Source organism: Phodopus roborovskii, unplaced genomic scaffold, assembly GCF_943737965.1.
Source record: "Phodopus roborovskii unplaced genomic scaffold, PHOROB, whole genome shotgun sequence".
Lineage (NCBI taxonomy): Eukaryota > Metazoa > Chordata > Mammalia > Rodentia > Cricetidae > Phodopus > Phodopus roborovskii.
In genome coordinates, this window is record NW_026126543.1 from 328,397 (window position 1) to 333,851 (window position 5,455).

Sequence of the window (5,455 nt, forward strand, 5' to 3'; positions counted from 1 at the left end):
ATTAATCCCAGCACTGTTGAGTTTAACATAGCCTTGGATACACAGTCTATTTGGATCAAAGATCTCACCCCAGATCAGGCACCAATGTCAGCCCAAAGATACGATTCCACTTCAGTCCTGCTTGGTAAACCATTAGATGTATTGGCCTTGCTTCCAGGAGCATGCGTGATCCCAACAGCAGTGGAAGTCCCGGCCTAGCATGGATGATGACTTCTTACAGCTGTGCCATGAGGGTCCCCCTTCAGTCCACTGTCTACTTTAGTACAGAGGCAGAGTCACAGCTGGGAGGGAGACTCAGGAGGCAGTGAGAAGAATCTCAAGGGATGGTGTGATGACCCTCTCTAATATTATTATTAGAATATGAGCATCCTCCCCTTGTTAATCAGCTCTTGGGGGGCAGTCATAGCTGCTGTGACCACACTTTTGCTCAGAATATAGTGTTCTACAACACAGGGATATGTAAGGGAACTGTCTTAACCAAGTTGAAAAATATTTACTGTAAACCAGTTTGATGTAGCAATGGCTTCATATATCTTGAGTTTACTGTATTCTGGTCATAGCACCTTCTCTCCTGCTTGACTTAATGTAGGGTTTTGTTCCTCTGTAGCCTTTGGAACAATAGACTGTACCATATATGTATCCCATGTGGTCTAGGTATGTGATATGCTATACTGTGTAGGTTTGTGTAAGAACATTGTATGATGCTTGCGCAAAGACAAAGCCAGCTAAAGAAATCTGAAAACATGTCTCCTTTGCAAAACTACAGAAGCCTGGTTAGAATCCCTGCAGGATGCTGGAACCAGAGTCATCGGCTGCTGCAGCTGTTGCATTTGTGAAAAAATGATCTTCCCTGTTGTGGGAAACTTCAGAGACAGCTGCGGCAGCAGAGGAATACAATGTTTTCTTCCTCTCTGCCCTCTAGTCAACTCTGCCAGTGTCTCCTATCCAATGAACTAACCAGAAGCAAACAGCAAAGGAGTTGGCAGGGTCCAGCTTCCCAAGGTGCAGAGAGAACTGTGGGCATTCTACTTGTGCAGTCACCCAGGGCCCCGCCCTTAAAGAGCCCCGTGCTTGGTTTAATGTTCCCTTGTCACTGTCTAGAAAATTTAATTTAAACACAAGCGTCTCACACTTTTCTTTTGCATTCGCCCTGCAGATTATGCAGCCGGTCTCACAGACCGGAGCATGGAGGGGCATGAATGAAGCAGACAGCCAAGAGGGAAATGCCAGAGCTGCTGCATGCCAAATTGCTATCCTCAAAGTTTATAACAACTCAAATGTCTTAGCAATGTAGAGAGTTGCCTGGGAAACCATAAATGGATTTTGGTGCTGATAGACAAGTTTCTAAGGTTTTCCACACACTGCGTGTAATAGTTCCAAAAGCAGCAGTGTCGAAGTCAACACACTGGGTCTTAGGTCTTCAATCTAGAGCATCATGTTATAAGGCTGTCGAGTGTCATTTTCCAGGCTCACTCCTTTAGGAAGAGACCTGGCTGGGAGCCAGCTGGTTCTCAAGATATCTCCATACCATTGCCTTGCTTTTGTATGTCTGGTGGTATTTAAGTCCATCATATTTGCCTGCTAGTGTCTCTCTTCTAGCGTGTTGGTGTAGAGAACATGGTGGGTCAGATACTCTCCAGCACTTGGAGTCTGTGAGATTCAGCAGATGCTAAATTCCAGCACCCTGGAAGAAGATGGCTCCTGATTGACTCCAAATTATCCATTAACAACAAAGGAAGGGAAGAGGCCGAGGAGTTTCAAAGTATTGGTAGAGTGGGTAAGCTATTGCAGGGACCAGAGCACAGTCATCTCATAGAGGGGAGTGGGGAGGTGACAAGGAAAAGTAGAGGAATCTCATAAGAGAACCCAGAACCACTGCTTTGGCCCTTTAAGACCCAAGAAAAGCTCTCTTTGAGATCTGGAACTTTCAGATACACCTGGCAGTTAACTAAAATGTGCTTCTGGACATCTGCTTCTTTGAATTAAATCACAGATCCCATAGGCAGTTTTCTTTAACTCTTTGTAAAAGATGAGTTTTTTTTGTTTGTTTGTTTTTGTTTTTTTTAATCCCAGCTATAAGCCAGTGTGTATCAAGCTGGAGTTGGATATGCTAGTTTCAGTTCCCAAGGACAGAATGGTGAACTAAACAGGAACAACCTCGACCTCCGAAGACCTACAGCCTGAAAAGGGAGGACAATAACCAGTAGCAATATGGTGTGACTAGTACTGTGGCAGGAGAATTGAAGGGTGCTTGAAGAAAACATAACAACTCATTAAAACGTCCGGGATAGCCTGGGAGTGTAGCTGAGCAGCATCAAACCAAGCAAGAAGGGGGAGATGGGTGGAGGATGGCCCTTCCAGAAAAAGGAAGCAGCCAGCACAAGTTTCCTGAGGTGACAGCTTACTATGCATGTAAGAACTAAAGAAAATACAACATGGATAGAAAGCAATGGAGCTGGGGTGCTGGGAAGGCAGGGGCGGGCTGGATCTTAAAGGACCCACTCTCTTACCACATACAGACCCTAGGTTGATCTCTAATACAGCAAGGAACAAAGGAAGAGCAAAGTCTGAACTCAGTTCAAGATAGCTCTTTGAATACCCATGCCCTTTACCTAAGGGCAATGGCAAATGATTCCGGGCTTCAGTCTCAGGAAAGAGTCATAAAGTACAAGTCATCATTAGTGCTGTGATCCTAGCACTCAGGAAGCTGAGACATGAAGATTGGGAATTGCAAGCCAAACTGGAACGTGTCTCAAAAAATGTATCGAGAGAGGTTTTTAGGCAAGCATAAAGACTCGCCTTTGGAATGAGTTGAGTCTGTGGTCTCTGTGGGTTGATCAAGTGGAGTTGTCTAGTAGATGGATGTTAATTATTAGCCGCTAACTGAGAACCTTAAATTACTTGAGGGGAGCCTAGCAAGCTAGTTGCTTTGCAGCTCTTAAAGGAACCAAGTGCAGATTCTTTTGTTTTGCTTCAGGGTAGACTCAAGCAAAGGCTAAAGCAAAGAATCTTTCCCATCAGATTCCTACATCCATCGAAAATCTATGGCTCCTCCCAGCTAGCTGCAGGGAAGGTTCCCTATGTCTTAGGCATTTGTCTCGTTGCTTTCCTAGTAGTCTGCTTCCCCTGATTAAAAATTAGAGTAGATTAGGTTATGAGCTGGAGGCAGGATCTGAGCTGAATTCATCTTTAGGTTCCCAGTGCTAGATTCCGTGAACACAATAGACTCATCTTTACTGAATGACTCTAATTGGTATCTTAAAATTCATCTGGTGAGTCTAAAGGAAATTAAAACAACTACATATCTTAAAGATAGCCAGCATTTTTCATAAACAAAAATATGTAACTTAAACAATGAAATTACATTTTGTCTTTTTTCTTTCTTTCTTCCTTCCTTTTTTTTTTTTTTTTTAAACAGGGTCTTAATACGTAGCCTGGCTAGCTTGGAACTGGACATAGACATATAGCTTGGACTACCCTCAAATCATATCAATCTGTCTGCCTCTGCCTCTCAACTGTTGGGCATGCCAAGCTTTGAAAAATAATTTAAATAACAAACAACAACTTGAAAGTTAAATGCAGGTTTTTTTTTTTTTTTTTTAAATATAAACTGTAACATTGAACATTTGTACTTTCTCCCCTTTTCAGGTTTTTAACCTTTTGATGACTTTTACACTCATACTGAACTAAAAATAAAGCAGAGCAGAGAAAAATACCTCTAGGTCAACATAAAAGCTAAACATGTGAGTGCTTTGAAATGCGTGGGGGCTGGGGCGGGGCGGGGCGGGGCGGGGGGGGGGGAGACTGGGGCTCGGTGAGAGAGTGCTTGCTTAGCACAGACAGGTTCAGTCTGCACTGCTGCAAAACAAGCAGATAAGTAAGCCATAATCTCGTTACTCAGAGGTTAGATCTAACATTTCAAAAATCAAAACAGAAGATAGGAGTTGGGGAGGCAGGGAGGAGGGCAGGGGCAGAGAGACAAAGAAATAGTAGTATGTATATGGAGATAGGGCATGTTGCTTAGAAAACGCCAAGACACTAGGCTAGGCAAGGGATGTGTGTCTGGAGTCTCAGCTCCTTCACAGGCTGATGGAAGATGTCTTGAGAGCCATCCTGTGTGACAAAGTAAGAACTTGTCTCAATGACATAAAAGCCAGGGGTGATATTCATCACCTTTCAGTCCTCTCACTTAGTGTGTGTGTGTGTGTGTGCGTGTGTGTGTGTGTGTGTGTGTGTGTGTGTGTGTGTGTGATAATGTGTTTGGTTTAACCAAACATGGTTCACGATTTACATTGTTTCTAACAATGTTCCCTGCAGTTAGCTGTTGAGGAAGTTTTTTGGTTTAGATTTATTATTATTAATTAATTAATTAATTATGTTTCTCAAGACAGAATTTCTCTGTGGCTTTGGAAGCTGTCCTGGAACTAGCTCTTATAGAGGAACTAGCTCTTTTAGACAAGGCTGGCTTCGAACTCACAGAGATCTGCCTGCCTTTGCCTCCAGAGTGCTGGGATTAAAGGTGTGTGCTACCACCACCCGGTAACATATTGCTTCTTATTCACTACTCTGAATATGTAAGTGGAAAGATTATTATGCCAAGATAAATACAATGAAAGGAAAGAAAAGGAAGAGAAACTACAAATAAGGTGGCATAGACTGAATATTTGAGTGGAAAGATTATTATGCCAAAATAAACACATGATGAAGGAAAGACAAGGGAAAGAAACTGCAAATAAGGTGGCATAGATTTTCACGGGCTGTCAAATTGAAGAGTTGCCAACATGTACAAGAAAATATAGAAGAAAGCTGAATGAGGAGAGATGGATAAATGAATGGTTGACTGAACAGTGAATGATTAGTAAGGCCCACTGTCAGTAGGACACCTAGTTCTATGAGACATGACCAGGAGTCAAGGATGCATGTCATGATGGAGGAGATTATGGAATCCAAATAAAGAAGACAAGTTCTGAGAATGCCGATGTGAGAACATTCCAGCTGTCTTGTTGGGGTTACTGATAGAATTGGCTCCTTTGAGACCTCAATATCTTGCTTTGTAAGGAGGAAAACCTCTTGTCTAAGGCTAGACACAGTTCTGTCTCTCCATCATGAGCCTTTCAGCAGCACAATTCTATGGAATATACATCAAGCATTTTACAGGACAGCCAATTTTCAAGATTCAGTTTCATCATCAGGCCTAGTAAGTGTTTAGTTTGGAAAGTATGGTGGTCACAGAAAGACTACAGAGACTTGGGTTGGAATAGAAATAATGGTTAGTGGTTGGAGATAATGTACTTGGAGCAGAATATCCAGTAATACGGTATACTTCACGGCTTTGCACAGCTTTTCTGAAAGAATGTCCAAAGGGGATACTAAACTTTCATTGCCATACCAAGGGCTCACTTTGACCTCAGCCTCCCTGTTGTAAAGTAGGAAATCAGAAATCAAAGAGAGGTAG

At 42.7% G+C, this 5,455-nt stretch overlaps 1 long non-coding RNA gene across 1 annotated transcript; it reads left to right on the top strand.

Moving 5' to 3' along the window:
• The first annotated feature begins 2,302 nt into the window (after positions 1-2,302).
• LOC127233612 (uncharacterized) lies at positions 2,303-4,339 on the top strand. The gene is made up of 3 exons (XR_007835493.1): positions 2,303-2,393; positions 3,649-3,743; positions 4,318-4,339. It is a non-coding gene; the product is annotated as an uncharacterized LOC127233612 (long non-coding RNA).
• Positions 4,340-5,455: the final 1,116 nt, after the last annotated feature.